This window comes from Nematolebias whitei, chromosome 4, assembly GCF_014905685.2.
Source record: "Nematolebias whitei isolate Nwh7 chromosome 4, NemWhi1, whole genome shotgun sequence".
Classification (NCBI taxonomy): domain Eukaryota; kingdom Metazoa; phylum Chordata; class Actinopteri; order Cyprinodontiformes; family Rivulidae; genus Nematolebias; species Nematolebias whitei.
The window spans coordinates 44,936,809-44,957,444 of NC_056501.1; positions in this window are offsets into that span (position 1 = coordinate 44,936,809).

Sequence of the window (20,636 nt, forward strand, 5' to 3'; positions counted from 1 at the left end):
AAAAGAGAGAGAGAGAGAGAGAGAGAGAGAGAGAGAGAGATGTCCTCTGATTCTTTCTGAACAGTGAATGATGTTAGAAGAGACACTGATTCCAATAATCCTGTAAGAGCAATGGCAATCCAAGGTGGTAAGAAGTCACTGGTGGGCGAATGGTTGGAGGGCAAGGAAGACAGCTGGGAAAGTCACGAGTTGGTTTCAAGAATTACACAAGGAGTTGAAGAACTGGTAGGTCTCAGGAGGTTCAATGGAGAAAACAAAGAGCACAAGTAAGTAAACTTAGGTCACTAGAAATACAAAATGGCTAGAAATACGAACCATCTATCCATCCATCCATTATCTTTGCCCGCTTCTTCCTTTTCGGGTCATTGGGGTTTCTCTTGCTTGCTTCCAGCAATCACTGTGCGAGAAGCGGGGGACACCCTGGACTGGTCACAAGTCCATCACATGGACAGAGACAAACGAGACAAACAACCTGTCACTCTCTCTCTCTCACCTAGGGACAATTTAGAGTTACCAATCAGCCTAACATGTATGTTTTTGGTTTGTGGGAGGAAACTGGAGTACCCAGAGAAAACCCATGCATGCATGGAGAGAACATGCAAACTCCACCCAGAAAGGGCCCCGGACCAGGATTTGAACCAAGGCAACCTGCTCGCTGAGAAGCAGTAGCTCTACAAACTGCTCCACCATTCTGCCGAAATACAAACCATTGGCAAGGTAATGCTCCAGCGTCGAAGAAGAGTCATCAACTGCCTTTTATACACTGGGCGTCTCACCAAGGAGATTTGTCTCATGTGTGGTCATTTCGTACCATCTAGTGATCTCAGGAACAAAGTGACTAGAACTCCCACAGTACCTCCCCCTCCAGAGTTGCCTCTTGGCAACCTGAGGTGCTTTTTGGGCTGAGACTTGTAAAAGGAGGTGATCAAACTTGGGTCTAGGATGAAAGATCTGGGGATCCAGGACTTTTCCTCCAGGCCATAACCCTCCCATTCAAGGAAGTACTCGAAACTTCGACCACTGTGTCTTACATCTAGGATGTGCCAAACTGTAAAGGCAGGATGGTTGTCAATGAGACTGTGGGGGTGGGAGTTGGCAGGAGGGCACAGAGGCCATTATTAGCATGTATACCAGAATCTGGGACATGTGGAATGTCAGGTGGATCCACATGGAGAGTGGGAGTAGAAGGTATAATTGGGGATAATCTCTTGTTAATGGTGAAAATCATACCTCTTAATTCCTCCATATTAGACTGGTTAGTCTTGTGCTATGACACAATCTGCTGGAGAGCATTTTCAAGTTCTATATTGCAATTGATCAATGATGTGAACAAGTGTTGAAATTGTTCACCTTCAGTCCCTTTCTGGGTGGTATTGTCTGGCTGGAGCAATTTTGTCACAAGGACTGAATACACAGAATGAAAGGACTGAAAATGAACAACTCAACACAGGAAGGCAAGTTCAGTGCATTGAATAAATCACAGGAAGACAAACATAAACTGAATAGTTTGTCATCCTGAATCAAGATAAGTTTCAATCCTGTCGTCTTTTCTCTCCTCTTCTTCACCTGTACTTAAATGTGACAATGGGACAAAACAGATCTGCACAATATGTTTTAATGAGTTTATGTACGAGCTCTGACTTTGAGGCTGAGATTGCTATGAAAAGAAAAGTAAAAAAAAAAGTGGATTTAGCTGTTAGTAGACACATGTGAAGCCTCTGTGCAGAAGGAGCTGGTTTAGATGTTGAATGACGCATGTCACTGACAGGTACATCATATAATCCATCACTAATAATCATTAAAGTATCACTGCTTTACTTTCAGTCACTCAGTTTAGGTATTTGACTGTTTGAAAAATAGCAACTTGAACCTTTTATAAATAAACCATTTACCTTTTTGGTGAGTCTTAATTAAAGATAGATCAAATAAAAGTCATTGAAATTCTTTATGGAAAAAGAAAAGAATTGTCCTTTAAAATATAAACGTTTGAAGGTGAGGCTGCTGTAGGAGCAGCTTGAAAATCTGCTTTGGTGTCAGCATTATCCTTGGAAACACATAAGAAACTGTCAAATATGGTAATAATAAATAAACAAAAGTACTCATTAGCATTTGTTTAAATGTCCTGATTATAAAAATCCCAGGTGTGTATCTATTTGTGGTTTTGAAAGAATCTGCCAAAAGAGCAGAAGGGAAACTCAGAGACCAGGTGTAAAACGGAGGTCTGACCTTGGAGATCTGGAGCCTCATGTATGAAAAAGTACACAGCTTTTAAAGTGAAAAGGAAAAGTTTGAAAATGCAAAAAATTATTTAGATTTATCAAACCATGCTCACATATATTTCTGCTCAGCTTTCTTCCATACATCCCAATTTTTGTGGCATAGAGTTTAGCTAATTGTGCTGCTTGGACTGTACTGTCTCCTCCCATAACAAAGCATAAACATCAGTATAAATACACAGCAGGCTTCCACCCTGGGTCCAAAAAAATCATGACAAAGGGGTTGAGTAAGGAAAAAAAAAAAGAATATAGTAGTCCTTTGTTTATCACGGGGGGATCCGTACCCTGAAGCCCTGTGATAAGTGAAAAACCAAAAAGTATATATATATATATATATATATATATATATAAAGACTTTTTAAACCCTTCCCACACTCTTGCGATATTATAAACAATGTTTCTAAATGCTCTAAAAGAGCACAGCATGTCATGATTTCAACTCTCTGTCTCAGCTGCTCTTTGCAACCTGCAAGTGCCCTCGGCCATGCCCACTTCTCTCTGCATGGAGATCAGTTGATCAGCTGCAGAGGAAACTTGTCCTGCAGTGTGGGTGCTAAAAAACGTAAATAAATAATTTTAAATAAAAATTCCATGTTTATTGTGTGGCTCATCCATCAATAAGCCAATTGTGTGTCGTGTCCAATCTTATTTTGAAAAACTGCAAAAGAGCGAGTCTGTGGAAAATGAACCACAAAGTATCAAGGGACTACTGTATTGCAAACAGACTTCACACGCCAATCAACAAACTATTATGCAACAATATAGCAATCTACAGCAATGCCTATAAAAACAAATATATTGAGTTAATCCATAACTTCTCTTGTTCTTTCCACAAAAATCATCTGGACCAGCCATTCTGTTTTATTCTGTGACTTCTTCCTGTCCAGTCTAACCTCAGCCTGCTGAAGCAGATGGTCGCTGTTTGTACTGGTTCTGCTGGAGGTTTATCCCTGATAAACAATTGTTTTCCTTTTCCTCTGTCACCTGCATCCTCTTAAGGATGGGGGACTGATACTGAAGCTGACCTCCCAAGATAGATGTTTTTAATCTGCATTTAATAAAGTATTAAAACTGGATTGCACTAAAAGTTACTGTATTTGATCCTAACTTGAATTGACTTAAATTTAATATAACGTGTTCAGAGATAAAGATTGTTGTGAATTTAGGCTACATAAATATATTGATTTGAATTTAAATTTTTATATTAATTAGACAATTCATTATCCAATACACAAGCACCTAATTCCTTTAATTTTGTATCAACTTGAAGCTTTGTAAATTAACCAATAATGCACAAAGCCTTTCTGTGCTGATTTTCTCTGTTACTCCTGGCTCTTTATTTTATTTATGTGTAAAAAGGCAGAAATGTGTGTACAGTTCATGAGCAGGTCATTTGCACTTCAGAAGGGAATCTAAACAGTCTGAAAGTTCCCCGCAAAAAAAAAAAAAAAAAGTTTCTTGGAGCTGATAAGTCACAAAAAGTTGCTGCTTTTTTGAGACAGTTCATTGTTTCTTCTTCTCCCCATCCTGGTTTGTTTCATCATATTGTCCACCTGGGCAAATACGAGACTAAAGACAGAACAAAATAAACTATAGAAGTACTTAACATATTGTTGTTGCTTTTGTCTGTCAGGGGTGAAGGCACATGTGGATAGAAGAGGAAGGCTTTATCACCATCAGTGAGTAACTGTCTGGTTGTGCTCACAGCCTTGTGGCATACCAATAACAAGCTGAATGCTGATCCTTGTGTGGGTTTTGTTTTCCCCATTTCCCTAATGTTTCCTCCTGTCTTTGTTTTCGTATTGTTGTAACCTATAAAAATAAGTTTTGTTTAAAATAATTTTGCTGTAAAGCCAAGCAAAATAAAATATGGTTAAAGAAAGACGGGAGAATTTAAACAACCTGAAAGACTGACTTTTATGCTTTTGAGACATAAGCATGTGTAACTGTTTTTTTGGCACCTGCAGCCTTCTTCATCAGTTGACCAAGTAGACCTCTCAAGGCATCAATTTGAACCCCTACTAGCTTGGGTGAATCTTGACTGAGACATCACTGAGTCCTGAGCAAAACATGTCCTCAAACAGAATGATCTGCGGCAGATCTGATTGGTTAAGTGAGGAGCCGGCTCTGGTGAAAAAAAGTGATTTTTGTACAAGCCAACAATTTTCAGTCAGGTCATCTGGACAGTTTCTTTTTTTTTTGCTGAAACGTTTCACCTTCCATCCAGAAGGCTTCATCAGTCAAGGAAACACACAACACAAAACTGAATCTTCCCCCAAACAGCTTACTCCAAAGTGGAACAAACCAGTTATGTTGGTGCTAAGATTGTGTCTTTGGTACGCCCCCTCCTCTGGAGCCGGCCTTCTTCCTCGTCGACAGTCATGTCAAACTGGTTCAAAACCAAAAAAAGTCCATGCTGTGCTCTCTAAATTAGTTATTGAGTCAAGTGTTTACTTATCAAGGCCGAGGTGTCTTTATTGTCATTAACACCACATGTGGTACATGTAGTGTGAAGGAAACTATGTACACAGGGTCCCAGTTACATCCAACAAAAATACAAATTGTAAAAAAAAACAGTAGTAAGATATTTGATATGAACTAAGAAATACGCTAAACTAAGAATATACTAAGCACTACTAGTAAAAAACAATGCACCAAACAACAGCAGCATGAACATGAGTCTGTGTGAGCAGATGAGGACGAATGAACACAGCAACATGAAATAAATCAGCAGCATGAGATCAGCACCATGGATAGTCAGCAGCACATAGCAACAATCAAGTGACATTACAGTGATTTTTTTCATAGTCATTTTCACAGTGATAATCCTGACCAGGAATTTTAACGGGTTGGTAAATATCTTATATAGGTAAACGTAGATATTTACCAACCTGTTAAAATACACCAGAATGTAGGATATGGCATCTACTTCATTCAAAATTTTGAATAACGACTATATAGTACCCCACCTCCCACATTACAAATGCTTATGACACCAATGCCTCTTCCTCACCTGCAAGGTTATCAAAATAACCTGTCATTCTCAGAATAAGAATAAGCTTTATTATCAGTGCACCAAGATACAACGAGAGCATGTACATGCAGTCGTCCAGAAGATGGACTGAGTGCACAAAGCTGCTGCTGTAAGCGCGGCATCGCTTATCCTTTTTCAGAATATTAATCTTAGATAGGAATTTGTCCTTGGTTACTCGTGACCCAGGAGAAATTTGATTGCCGGCCCATTCCGAGATTCCTATAAATATTTGGGTATCTTGGTCGACTCGCATCTCACTTTTAAGCTCCATGTAGAAAACTTGGTAAAGAAACTGAAAGTTAAACTGGGTTTCTTTTTTCAGAAACAGATCCTGTTTAACCCTGAATGCTAGAAAACACCTTGTATCTGTGACTTTTCTTCCCTCCATTGATTACGGTGACATTATTTACATGAACGCTCCTACAAGAACCCTGCAGATGTTGGATGCTGTCTATCATGGTGCACTAAGATTCATAACTGGCTGCGATTATCGTACCCACCACTGCACCCTGTATTCACTGGTTAACTGGGCATCATTAACTTCACACAGACTCTCTCACTGGTACATTTTCATCTTTAAATCACTTCTTGGTCTGCTGCCTTCATACATCTCCTCCTACATGTCTCTGCGTGAGTGCAGCTGCAGCGTGCGCTCTCAGGACATTATTACCTGCAGTGTTCCCTCAGTGAGGACTGAACTTGGCAAAAGGTCCTTCTCCTACTCCGTTCCTGTTTCCTGGAATATCTTACAAAAAGATTTGAAGCTCTCAACCTTGACCTCTCTAAGTGGCTTTAAGAATCTGTTGGACTCCTGGCAGGGACCAATGCAGACATGTTCCTGTTTTTAGTTTTCTACATTTGCCCGTTTTTTAGCTGTTTTTTGTTACTTTTTAGCCATCCTATTTGTTTAAAAAAATAAAAGAACAATTTTATGACTTTTTATAACTGTTTATTGTTGCTGTTGTCCATTGTTGTCATCATTCTTTGCTGAAATCTGGTCTCTCTTGCAAATGAGTCCTCGAGGCTCAATGGGATTTACCGGTCTAAATAAAGGTTGAATGAATGAATTCAGTGCATTCAGGTACTTTCTAAAAAAGTTAAATCTGGTCCTCTGGACATTCAAGAGGACCAGATTTAACTTTTTTAGATTTTTCTACCTGGATTATTGAGCATGCATCAGGATATTCAGGTACTTTGTACACACAACAGTCAGAGCCCGTCCCCCCACCCAAAGGCAAAGGGAAGTCACCCTTTCATCTACCTGGAAAAACTTGAATACACAGGTATTGTGTACCTACATTCAAATGTAGATGAACAGATGTTGAGATATATTCATCAATTAAAACGGATTCTTCATTTTTCTGGACTGAATAAAACGTGCATTGAATTTAATGAAATGTAACGTGAGACGTTATTTATCTTTGACCCATCAAAATGAATGTGGTAATTTATTTTACAGAATCAAAGTTTAACATCAAACATTTACATTAATTTGGCAAAATATGAAAATAACAACATAATTTAGAAATGTCTGTGTAAAGTGCTCACCCACCGCCGTGTGGATAATTGATCATAATTGTACAGTTTTCATTAATGTCTGTGGTGAAGCAACGGTACCAAGTCGGGGGCCTATAAGTAGACCCACACCAGCTTGACACCTCTCACCATGGGCAACTCCAGAGTGGAATAAGGTCCAGCCCTTTTCAAGGAGATCAGTTCCAGAGTTCATGCTGTGCGTTGAGGTGAGCCCGACTATATTTAGTCGGTACCTCTCAATCTTGCACACAAGCTCAGGCTCCTTCCCCACCAGAGAGGTCACGTTCCATGCCCCAAGAGCCAGCTTTGGTAAGCCAGAATCAGAGTGCCATGGTCCTTGCCTTCGACCACTGCCCATGGCATCATTCCTTCTCATAGTGGATCAACCAGTTTGCTGGTGACATCCAGAACTAGCTGTTCAAATGATAAAGGAGGATCATCAGCCCATGACCAATTGTTAGTGTCCTGATGGCTGCTTGCTATTCACAGAAGGCTGAGTGATACTAGCCATAACACCACTGTAAGAAGGTGACAGTTGAACACGGAGGCCTCCACCCTTGTTTAATGATGGACAGGTTCCCTTCACAGAGATGGCTTCCTTCACTCCTCTCTCAAACCAACATTCCTTTCTATCAAGGATGTGAATATCTTCACTCCTTGATCCTTGATCCTCACATTCTTGATAGAGAGGAACATTGGTTTGAGAGAGGACTGAAAGAAGCCATCTTTGTGAAGAGAAACCATCCATCATTAAACAGGGGCGGATGTCACTGTGTCTAATTGTCACCTTCTTACAATGCTGTTATTGCTAGTATCACTCAGACCTCTGTGAATAGCAAGTGACCATCAGAGCACTAACAACCCATTGTTAGGCTGATGGTCCTCCTTTATCATGTGAACAGCTATTTCTGGATGTCACCAGCAAACTGGCTGATCCACTTTGAGAAGGTGCTGTTTATAAGACAGAGTTACCTGAGTGAAATTGCACCCCGCCCCCCACCACCTTCTTAAAATCTATCAAAATTGGTGTAAAATGTTTGTGCTGCAAAAATTTTTGTTTATGCAGCTATCACTTCAAAGATATTAATACATGTTTCCAGAGGTTAAAAAGTACAAAAATACCATACCATACCATACCAACTTTATTTATAAAGCACCTTAAAACAACCATAGCTGACACAAAGTGCTGTACATTAAAACATAACATAATAAAAATGAAAATAAAAACACATTATATACAGTGTGTTTGATAGAACACCTCTGTTGATCGGTTCTCACAGTATGCATACTGATGAAGGGCCTCGTTGATGGCTGTTTCGATGCGAGTCATGACCAGTTTTTTGAAGCATTTAGTAACTATTGGGGGTGAGGGCCACTGGCCGATAGTCATTCAGACCAGTCACTGTATAGCTTTTTGGAACTGGAATGATGGTGGCAGTCTTCAGGCAGGTGGGAACTGTATTCAGGGTAAGTGAGTTGTTAAAGATGTCTGCCAGCACCTTGCAGAGCTATCGGCACATTTTTTCAACACTTTTCCGGGATGTTGTCTGGGCCAGTTGCCTTGTGCGGATTAATCCTCGTGAAAGTACTCCTTACTTCTGCTGAGGTCACACTGAAATGCTCTTTATCCGGTGGTGAGGTGAGTCTGGTGCTGGGTGGTCTGTTCGGGTCTTCAAAGCGTGCATAGAACTTGTTGAGGGCATCAGGCAGAGATGGGTCTTTGGGGCATTGTTTGCTCCTTCCTTTATAATCTGTTATGCACTTAATGCCCCTCCACATGCTCCGAGGGTCTTGTGAGATGAACTGACCCTCGATCATATGTGCATACTGTATGTGGCCTTGGCCTTCTTAATACCAGCAGCCATCTTTTTCCTTGTCTTACTCAGCTTCTCTGAGCTTCCAGACCTGAAGGCAATGTTCCTGGCTTCCAGCAGGGTGCACACCTCTGCATTCAGTCAAGGTTTTCTGTTTCCAATACCATACCATTCTGTTCAGTGATTTGTAGACACACATGAGTGTTTTGAACTGGATTCGAACGTGAACCAGTAACCAGTGCAGGTAGGCCAAAACTGGTGTAATGTGCTCACTTTTGCCTGTACTGGTTAAAAACCGGGCTGCTGCATTCTGGACAAGTTGTAGTCGTGCTATGAAAGTTTGACTGATACCAAATAGGATCAAATTGCAGTAATCAAGCCTAGATGTAATAAATGCATGTATTATTGTCTCTATGTTATTTTTGTGTCATAGTTCGCCCCTGGATCCCCCTCAGTTTCTGTTTATTTTATCCTGTTTGGTCCTGCACTGCCTATCACCCATTTTCTGCTCCTGTCACTCTCTCTCAGCAATCTGCACTCATCTGCTGCACCCTGTCTCTGCAATCACCACTCACCTGCCACACCTGTTCAGCTCACTACTTAAGCTCCACTCTCACACTCCTCAGTGCCAGATTATTGAAAGCTCTCCAGCCAGTAAATTCTCCAGCATTCTCCTCGACCATGATTCCTGATCTTGAACTCTGCTTCGTCTCCTGACTCTTCACTTTTGCCTTGCTCCTGATTGGACACCTCTACAATTGTCTGACAACGGTAATACGACCCTTGCTTGCTCTCTCTCGACCACATTTTTTGGATCACCCTTCTTGGCATTTTTTGCTTCCTGGCTCTTGACCCCCCCGCTACCATCACTGGACCATGAGATCTGGAATCCCATGATCCTGCTTTCCTGCTGCAGATCACTCCGCATGAGTGACATCACCCAGTCCACGGCTTCTCCTCCTGTCCTGCTACCAATTGAGAAGGTTAGTGACTGTTTTAGTTTAGCCATCGCTTTTCATACTTCATGTGCAGTCACTGTCTGGACCCAAGCCTCCACCAGAAGTGGTTAAAAAAATAAAACTTTTAAACTACTCCTCTGAGCTCTGGTGCTGTTTCTGATCTTAAAACCGGTCTGTTACATTTTGGACAATATGGGCTTCAGTTTAGACAGCCGCCTCAGTTGGAAGAAACATGATTTAACAATCATGTTTACATGACTGTTAAGTTTCAGGGAAGGGTCCATTATCACTCCCAGATTAGTGACTCTTTGTTTTTCTGACAGGGTTAGAGCGGAGAGGTCGATGCAGTGGTTTCTGATCGTGTCATTGGGAGGGAACAACATGACTTCATACTACTTTTCATTGAAACTTAAGAAGTTTAAAACCATCCAGTCACTGATGTCAGCCAGGCAGTCGAGCAGAGGTTGAATAGAGCATGTGCCATTGTGTCTTAGGGAGAAGTAAATTTGACAGTCATCGGCATAGAAGTGGAAGGGCATGTTGTGTTTCCGGAAAATAGCACCAAGCGGCAGCAGGTATAAAGAGAATAGGAGGGACCCAGGATGGACCCCTGCGGAACTCCACATTTAAGCTCTGTCGCTGCAGAATTAAAATCCTTGATGGAGACACAAAAGGATCTGTCAGTGAGGTAAGATCTGAACCAATTGAGGGCTGACCCTGTGATGCCCACGCACTGCTCTAACCTAGCAATGAGGATTTCATGGTCGATGGTGTCAAAGGCGGCTGTGAGGTCCTATAGGACAAACAGCACAGAATCACCAGTATCAGTGGTTAAGAAAATGACGTTAAAGACCTTCAGCAGGGCAGTTTCAGTGCTGTGGAGAGGTTTAAAGCCAGATTGGAATAGCTCTAAGATGGCGTAACCCTCCAGGAAGCACTTCAACTGGGACTCGACTATTTTCTCCAGTACTTTAGAAACAAATGGGAGTTTGGAGACAGGCCAGAAGTTGGAAATGACTGAGGGGTCAAGGTTTGGTTTTTTCAGGAGAGGCTGGATAGCAGCATGTTTAAAGGTTTTTGGCACCACGCCAGTGGATAAACTACTGTTTACTATGGCAAGAATGGACGGACCTAGAGAAGGAAAAAACTCATTTAGTAGTCGAGGGGGGACCAAATCAAAGGGGGAACCAGAAGGTTTCAAGCTGCACATGACCTGCTCTAGAGAATATAGAGTGATGGGTTCAAAATGGTCAAATAGAGCTACAGATTGAGGTGGGATGGATGGGTCATGAGTTGGAGGGGAAATGAGAGCCCGGGTGGTCGCAATTTATTTCCAAAAAGAAATGTAAGAAGTTCTTGCACAGCTCAGTCGAGGCTTCCAGTGATGATGGTTCAGTGAGGTGGAGAACAGAGTTTAGGGTAGAGAAGAGGATACGTGGGTTGCGAGAGTTTGAGGTTATTATATCAGAGAAGTCTTTGGATTTAGTAGCTTTCGCTGCTTACTGATAACAGCGCCAACTCTCTTTAAGTATTTGAAAAGAGACCTGCAGCCTGTCTTTCCTCGACTTTCATTCCGCCCTCCTATATTGCTACCTAACGGCCTTGGTGACATCACTCAGCCAAGGTTCTGCTCTGAGTTTTCATTTTTTGGTTTTAACAGGAGCGACATGATCCAGAGTCTTTAAGCAGACAGAGTTGAACAGGGATGTCAGCTCCTCACTGGTGGTGAGAAACACCAGGGGCTGAATTATCATTTCAGAGTTATAAACATCAGTGAAACGTGTGGCAGTGAAGTGGTTAATGGTCCGGCTGTGACGTGCAGCAATGCATGGCTTAGGAGTTAGATGGGGGAGGGTGAACTCAAACTGGACAGGCATGTGGTCTGAAAAAACATTATCACCTATTTCAAGATTACTAACAGTCACATCATGTGTTAAAACAAGGTCCAGTGTATGTTCGTGCTCTTGGGTGGGACTGTTTACATGCTGAGTTAGATTAAATGAGTACAATAAATCTAAAAAGTCCTTAACCAAGGACTTCTCAGGACAGCACATGTGCAAATTAAAGTCCTCAAAAATGAACACATGATTATATTTTGGTGTGATTTCAGCCAAGAAGTCAGAAAACTCATTTATGAAATACTTAGACCGAGGTGGGCGGTAGACAAGTGCAAATAACGTCGGAGGCGAATGGCCGAGTTCAAAGAAGCTCAGCTCAAAGCTGGCACGGGAAACTGGGATGGGCAGTTGTTTACAGTCAAAAGTTGATTTGAATATTGTTAATAATCCACCACCGCGCCGGCCTGATGGCCGTGGTGCATTAAAACACAGACAGTTTGGTGGCAATAATTCCATCAAGGCGCTGGACTCACCCGGAGACATCCATGTCTCTGTGATGCACAAAAAGTCCAACTCATGCTCTTGAAAGTAGTCCCTGAGGATAAAAGTTTTGTTGGTAACAAATCTTGCATTGACCAAACACATCCTGATACCTTCCAAAGTGGAGCCAGCAGCGGTGAAGTTCACGTGCGCCAATGGCCGCAGGTTTTCAATAACAATCCCTCCGGGTCGGTCCGAGCTGCGCACCGGCTGACAACTCCCGTTGTTTACCTGGTCCGAGTACGCAGGAAGCTGGCGATGGAAACCCTGACCACCAGCTGAAGAGGAAGATGTAGCGCGCATGGCTTTAAGCTTTACCAGCTGCCCAGCATGTTTTCCCGGGCGTCTGAAGCCATGTCTCCAGGCAGGGAAGTGAGGTGCGCAACGGAGGTAAGCTAGCATGTCCGCCAGCAGGGGGGGGGGGGGGGGGGGGTGTGTCCTAGGGTTCTCTCATATTGTTCCAAATAAGCGACATCGGTGACAAAAAAATGAAGATCCAGAAGCTGTTGTCGGTCATACATCAGCAGTGAGTTTACGTCACAGATAAAAAACGAACATAAATATAATCCGAACACCATCAGCAGAGGTGGATTGCAAGCCATGTACATGGGCGCCATCTTACCGGACATTTGGGTAGCTTTTAACATATCTGATAGTGGAGACGGTGTCAGTACATGCACTAATGTAACCCAGAACTGAGGATGCGTATTGGTCCAGATAAAGCGATCCTCCATTTTCAGCAGCTTTTCTGAAAACCTGCCAGTCTGTTCGATCAAAACAATCTCTCAGTATGGGGCCACTGTCCTGGATCCAATATTTAACTTTCTTTTGTACCGGTATGGAGCGTCTCAGCGGGGGCATTTAAGCAGGAGCCAGGAAGATTGAGATGTGGTCTGACAGTCCTAGGTGGGAGCGGGGTTCGGCTTTGTATGCATCTTTTACGTTCATGTAAACACAGTCCAGCGCGTGGTCTCCACATGTTGGTATGCACACATGTTGATAAAAGCTTGGGAGACAGTCCTTTAGGTTCATGTGATTAAAGTCTCCGGCTACAATGTAGAAAGCCTCAGGGTATTTGTTCTGCAGAGAACTGATTATATCACAAATTTCTTGCAGAGCGTCATTAGCATTAGCATCCGGAGGAATGTAAATAACTTTGATGAAAGTCACTGTGAACTCGCGGGGTAGATAATGAGGTCGACATTTCACTGTTATTTGCTCCAAAGCCTTCGAGCATGAGCTATTTACAACAGTACAGTGCATGCACCAACTTTTACTCACGTAAATGCACACTCCACCTCCCCGTGATTTCCCCATTAGCTCGCTGCAGCTGTCCGCTCGAAGAAAAAAGTCTGTCATCCAGCTGGAAGACCGTATCCGGCGTTTCGCTTGTAATCCACATTTCTGTGAAGCAAAGAAAGGATTATGTTGTTATTTAAGCAAAACATGGATTGATGGATGGATCACAACAAGCAACAATTTCACACTAACGCAACAAACTGCTTGCAAAAAGACAACATAAGCAAGCAGTACACCACAGTTCCCAGTCACTGAGAGATTTAAAAAGTGATTTTTTTTTGCAGTTTTTGTAACGAGTTTCTCAAGTTTTCTCTGGACTGGAATTGAACAGGGAATGCAAATAAACCATCATGTTTTGGTGCAAGATATTCATGTGTGTATGAGTTACAGTACATCATTCACTGTACAGTCAATTTACAGTCCATTACTGTATAACAACAGAATATATTTTTTTCTTGTCCAAGGCATCACAAAGTAACAGATCCTTGTGAGTGGAGCAAGCAATTTTATCCACCATCCAACAAAATGGTGGAGCCAGGGAGGCCAATGTTGGCCTTGGTCACAATAGATTATTTCCAACCAAACAATTATTTGAGTAATTAAATATATTTGAGGAAAATAATTTTAAACGATATAAAAACTAGAAGGCATAATTTCCTCAAATGAATGGGGTGGTCATTTTACATTTATATATGTTGGTGGCCATCTTTGATTTTGACGTGGCATTCAATTTTTAATAGTAACCTTTCTTACACTTGCATACCACTACACACCAACGTAGAAATCTGCAAGTTGCCTATTTGTCAACTTATCATTTTCCCAAAGTTAATGTTTGAAACAGTCATCTTGGATTGTGACATGGCAACCCAAATTTTCATAGGAACCTTTCTTAAACCTAGATGCAGCTACACAACAAAATGGAAGCCAATACCTCACTTATTTTTCAATTTGTCAAGCTTGAACACAGATGGACAGACAGAGGGTATTTCCAAGTCGCCCATCTTCACTTCACAACATAGACAAAAGGGTGATGCTAACAAGCTACCTACATCTGTTATCTTATAACTGCTTTGGATACAAACAACTAGCTGTCACAGGATGGCCCGAGAGTGATTCCAGAAGGTGTACCTCTCTGTGTATCTCATCTACGCTACATCAACTTGGTAATTGGTTAATTTTTCTGTCAGTTATAAAATAAGCTCATCTTGGAGTGCCTTAGACTCAGGCAGCCTTCTCTCCTGACAGTGAAGTCCAAACCAATGAGAAATAACATTCAAACATGTCAGCCTAGAGACAAAAATTTAAATGAATCTGATTAGATAATATTTTCATGAAATAAAAAAAGATTAGTTCTACAGAAATTAAGAGAAATGAGAAAATAAAGGAAAAATCTACTTTAAAATATATATATTTTTAATATAAAATAAATATAAAAAAATGAAATGAAATATTTCATATGTGCTGAATATATGGGCCTTTTCTGAAGGCGTAGAAGACCCTCAGCGTTCCCACTGTTGTGCATGGTTGTTTGTCTTTATGATGGACTGAGGACCTGCCCAAAGATTATTCACTTTCATCCATTCCTTACTACAGAACACACCATCTCCCCATGACCCTGAACACAGATAATGCAGTACAGAACATGGATAATAATAAAAGCTAAAATTGTTTTTATATATAATGGTAAGGCTTGTTTAATAATTCAATAAACTGCTCCAAAGCTTTTTTTGACCCGTGCTTGTGAGTTATGTCTCTGAGCCATAGTGTTGTGTCATTAGTCACCAGCACGCTTCATAAGCAAAGACAAATCAAAGTGCTCTTTATTAGGTAAAAATAGGCAGATAATTGTAACGCTGACCTTTTTCTTCTTTACTGGATGGTGATTTGTCACATCTGCATGTTTCCTTCAGAGATGTGCTAACTACTTTAAAAAAAAAATTATTTATTAAACATTCATGAATAATCTATTTTAGGAAGGAACTCGTATAAGGAAATAACAACAGATAATTACATCTACGTTTTGTGAATTTTTCTCACCCTGATCCCATGTGTTTATGCACAAGTTTAAAATAATAATAATAATTTTATTATTAGCAAATTTCACTTACACTAGGTAACAGCACAGTAATGGTTGTGTAATGCTTGTTGTTGAATTTTTTTTAACAATTACATATGTAGTGAACTAAGCCTCAGGTCAAAATCTGGCCTTGAGGGCCTGCCTGGAACAAGAACTGTATTTCATTGATTTGAGTCCAGAAACACAAGATTAAGTCATCCAGAGACTTTCTAAGTGTCCTGCACTGATCAATTGAAAGAACACTCTTTTTCTATTATCATTACTATTTTACAAATGTTTGATAATCAAAGTGTGTTTAGTTCAAACCATTTTTAAATGTTGAAGTGAACTAATCATTTTTAATCAACTGTGAAACAGTATTAGTGATTTTTAATCCTCATGCAAAGTAGAAATCACGTTAAGGTCTGTTACAGAGTAATTATGCATTTTCTGATTTTCTGTCTTTGAATGAGCAAGTGTAAGTTGGTCCAAGGTTGGAGTCAAACGCAAAACAAGTTGTTGGAACGAACTGTCATGTTTTTAAATCCTCTCAGACGTAAATGATGGCTGGCACCTGTTTTCCCCCAACTCGCCTAAATATTCCTCTCGTCTGTCTTTAAAACATTTTCAATCTGTTCCATAACATTCTTGCTGTTTTTCTGACTTCTAGTGACCTCTTACGTCACAAAAACACACCCCTGTCTGGTCGAAACGACCAATCAGGAACCTCCCAAGTGAACCGGAAATAGAACTCTTTAAATGTCGGTACTTCCTAGTTCAAACCAGTCGCTTCAGGCTCTGGCTTCAGTCGTTTGCAGCTCCAGTGCTGGGGAGAACAGAAGTCCAGGCATGATCCAGAGCTCTTCCGAGTCTTGTGGGGATTATGACATCTTCCACCTCTGAGTGGAACTTCTGACGGACTCCACTCATGTGAGTCCACCAAGAGGTGAACTTGTGTCGAACAAGTACCGTCACTACTTCGGACGATTCACAGCTGTTCCTACGGAGACGCTGAAAGGGTGCGTTAAATGGAACTTCGTACCAGTGGAGACATCTCCAGGTAAAGAGTTGATTTATACCACCTAAGTGTACCGGGGAAGAAGCTGGGAACTCACCGGAGAGTGCCGTTCTGATGCCGACACACACATTTCCCTCATCCATCCTTTCTCTCAACTTAAACTTCATTTCCATCTTTAAAACCCTTGTATCTGCTAGAAATCATTCCAGATATTTTTAGAAATGTCTGTTGTACAGCTGGAAGCAAGGGAAACAATCGCCGTATTGTTTCCTCCTTGTAAAACTTGCTAAATTAGCCATGTTGTTATTTTTCAATTTGCCAATTAATGTAAATGTGTGATGTTAAACTTTGATTCTGTAAATAAATGACCGCATTCATTTTGATGGGTCAAAGAAAATTAACGTCTCACGGTACATTTTATCAAATTCAATGCACGACATTATTCAGTCCAGAAAAATGAAAGAATCCGTTTAATTTATGAATATATCACAGAATATGTTCATCTACACATATATAAAATAATACAGGCTTTCTTTTATTCTCTCTATTTTAAGAATCCCCAGCAGGAGGCCCGCACGCAACACCGACAGCTCCCACCATGCCCCCCAACCATACAAACATCCACACATCACCATCACTGCAACACCAGGGGTTGGTGGGGTGCCTGGTCCTTAGTGCGATGGGCCCGCTTTCCTCTGCTGCTTCTCCCTTCTGCTCTGGCCTCCAGCCTGGGGCTGGCCTGCGGTCACTGTCAGGTGGGTGGGGCGGTGGGGTGCACCTTGTGGTGGCACTAGGGTGGCTGGCCGGTTGTCCTTGGTCTGGAGCGATGAGTCGACTCAGGTGTGGGTTCCTGGATGGTGTGGGTGCGTGTGTTGTTCATTGCTAGCATTGGCCGGGTGGCTTAGTGGGCTCCCTGGTTTCCTGGCCGGCTTGTCGCTTTGTTGGGGGTATGTTGGCCCTGCTGGTTGGGGGCTGCCACAGAGTGCTGTAGAGTGTGCTGTGTGGGGTTGCATCCTTTTCGGGTGTGGTGCCACTGATGTTTTGGTTGGTTAGGTGATGGCGGTGGGGCTGGGCTTAGTGAAGGTTATCTCTGGGCTGGCGTTAGGGTTGGGCATTGCGCATCCAAGTTTCTCTTCCACCTACTAGACTCGGACCAGAGTCAGCGTGCGACCCTCGCAGACCCTCTAAACGAATAGGATTTTAAACTGTGCTCTGCCTCAGTGGGAAGAGGTCAGAAAGCTGTGGACTTGTTGATAGATTACCTGGAGGAACACCCAGACAACCCTCCATTGCGTGTCAATCCTTCCTGCTGAAGCAGGTGGCACATGCCTGGTGAAACATGAGTAAAACTTGGTGGGTACTGTGTTAGCTTCAGGCCCTCATCTGATTTCTAATCCATCTTTCTCTACAATCTGTGCCTTCTGGATGTTCTCAGTAGACAGTTTCTGCTGGTGGTAAAACAACAGTATGGTAAAAATGTAGAGCTGGCATTATAACAAAGAGATGTCTAAATATTCTTTTAACAAATCTCAAAAGATGAACATTGAGCTACAGTCATTCTGTGGAGCCTTGTAATTTGTCACAGAAATCCCCCTTCATGCAAGAATAATTTCTCTCTAAAGACCCACGCTATGAAAGGTTATACACTGACTTAAATATTAAATACCCTTGCCTTAAGGACACAAAGCCTATTCGTTCCCATTTTCACCCCTCTCCCTCTGTGTCACGCTACCCTTTCTCTGTTTCTCACCCCTGCTCCCCTCTAAGCATGCATCACAGGCAGACAGGCAGTCATGGAATAGACTGTGATAACATATCCAAATTATATAGCAGAAAAAGTGCTTTCATTTGTCCAACAGTCACTGAACGGAAGCTATAAAATGGGGCCTTGGTAAAAGTAGATTTTTTTTTTTTTTCCTGTGCAGAGTGCATATGCGTGTATGAAATATACATCATTATGAAGAATAAAAATGCTCCTTGAAGCAGATTTATAATTTCATGTCCTCTCTGTCAGGCATTATTGCTTCAGACAAAGACAAAATATGGTACATTAGAATGAGTAGGGCAATTTTCTTCCTTTCTCTTTGACAGTCAGGATTTAAAAGAAATTTCTGAGTAGTCTGTTCTTGCCATGTGTGGGGTGAGTTTCACTGAACATCAAATCAGATTTATTTATATGGCACATTTAAAAACAATTGTTACTGTCCCAAGTTCTGCTCACAAAACAATAAAAAGTAAAATGATATAACCAAAGTAAAGTAACGTGCTATGTTGTCATCACGGTATGTTCCCATACAATGGCAAAATTAGTTCTCTGCATTTAACTTATCTCACCTGAGATACACCCAAGTGGAACAGTGGGCAGCTATGTAGGCATCCAGGGAGCAATTGGGGATTGGGTGTCTTGTTCAGAGACACTAATACATGTAGACATGGCTGGGAATTGGGCCTGGGACTTTCGGGTACCCAGTTGGCTGCCCTGCCTCTACTACATCTCGGCCCCCAAACATAGGAGTAGGGTTGGGCATTGTTTGAATTTGAGCGATTCCGGTTCTGATTCTGATTCTTCGTTTCGATTCTGGTTCCTATTGATTCCCAATTCCGATTATTTTTAGAGGCAGGGTTAAAAAAAAGACGTCAATTCAGTTTATTTATACTGTATAGTGCCAAGTCACAACAGAAGTCGTCTCAGGGCAATGAACAGAAACAATCAAATATAAAAATAATAAATTAACAGAAACTTTCATATAAAAATAATAAGTTAACACTATTATCCTTAGATAGAGAACTTTACTAATTGGCTTTTATGTATATGAATGTTTCTGTAAAGTGCCCTGAGACAACTTTGTTGTGATTTGGCGCTATATAAATAAACTGAATTCAATTAAATTGAACTATGTATCCGAGGAGCAGACTGCTTTGAATTTAACTCCATCATGTTATAAATGAGCTACAGGTGTTAGCCAGAGTTCTTTCTGGATTAAATAATTTGAACTTCTATTTGAATTTTAATTCTATGAACTATTTACTTTTTGTTAAATTTACTATGAATTTCTCACAGAGCCATTTTAAACCAGTACATAAATATCAAACTTATGAACTTCAATATGTTTTGAATTTTCTTTTTACAGGGGTACACTTTCACAAGAGAGCTTTATGTTTGAAAACCTCATGGAAACACATTTCCACATGTCCAGTGTGTGAAGCTGCAGCCATGTTACTGAGCTCCAACTGATGGGCTAACCTGCTGCAGAATATCAAACTAAATTATTATTATTATTATAAAAAAGAACAATTTGTACAATCCAGTCCAGATTAGCAGCAGGTACAGTATAAAATCAGAAACTGTTCTTGTTGAGGAAAATGATCATATCTGCTTCTCAGGCAGTATGCGTAAGTGTTCTGGACAGTGTCTCTTGCAGTGGAGAACACACGTTTGCTGGGTGTAGAAGAAGATTGAACACATACATATGAGAAAGCAAGATCTGACAGCAAAGGATAAGTCTTGTGTTGGTTCCACCAGCAGCAGCAGCAGGTCCTCAGACAGAACGGCTGGTGGAATTTCCTGGTACATCTGCAGCCCTCTCTCCACTTGTTTCTTGATGAACATGAAGCTGTGACATTATGTTCTGTGCCTCTTCCTCAGCAAAAAGCTCCTCCAGTGAAGACTTTCTGGACAGACCACAGGGAGGTGGTTCCTAAACAAACAACAGGTTCATCAGTATTATCACTAAAAAGGGATTATTAAAGGCATGATTATTATTAAGATTGAGAATCTACTTAATTTCAGCTATCATACACTTACACTCTCCTCCTCATCCTCCACTCCCTCACACTCAGGTCTTTCCTCAGACTGCATGGTGACCCCATCATCTCCACAGTCTTCCTCTGTTGACCACAAAGAACATTACTACTATTTAGATTTCAGATTTTAAAAGCAGAAAAGGCAAGTTGTGCATGAATGACATTTCACCTGTTCAATTAGCTTTTTCTGGATCTGCTCCCAGACACGTCATCCATCTTCTGTTTAAAGCGCAGAGCAGCTTTCTCCACCTTATAACAAGATGGAATTAACTTATTTGACAAGTGGGCCATGGTAGGTGGTGTGTACTTGGGTTGATGGTTTTCACCATGTCCCTGCAAACATATAAACAAGCATGTCTCTGTTACTGTAACGTTAGCTTAGGATGGACTATTAATTAGCTTAGCTCTATTGTTGTTGCCTAACTAACCTAAATGTTGGTGATTCCACATCTGAAAAGTGAT